The following is a 321-nucleotide window of genomic DNA, read 5'->3' as shown; positions in this document are numbered from 1 at the left end:
TTGATAATTACTTTTAGAAGTGTATTTATTAATATTAACATAATGTTTATTCAGACTGTTATTTTATGGTACGTAATTTCTGTTATAATAGTATATTAATTATTTTAAAACACTTCATACATTTCCGAAGTTGATATATCAATAAAGCTTTCAATCGTCTCAGTTATAGTTTAGTGTCCGTAAATGTCCAGCAGAGGTCGTCGTTTCCTGCACTGAGGCCATTAATGCTTACGCCTAAACCAACAAAAAAGGCTCACAACCCAAACTATACAACTTTTAATTGTTTGATTAATTTTGAATGACCAAAATTAAAATCTACTA

This window comes from Stigmatopora nigra, unplaced genomic scaffold (genome assembly GCF_051989575.1).
Source record: "Stigmatopora nigra isolate UIUO_SnigA unplaced genomic scaffold, RoL_Snig_1.1 HiC_scaffold_25, whole genome shotgun sequence".
NCBI lineage: Eukaryota > Metazoa > Chordata > Actinopteri > Syngnathiformes > Syngnathidae > Stigmatopora > Stigmatopora nigra.
This window is presented reverse-complemented; position numbering follows the sequence as displayed.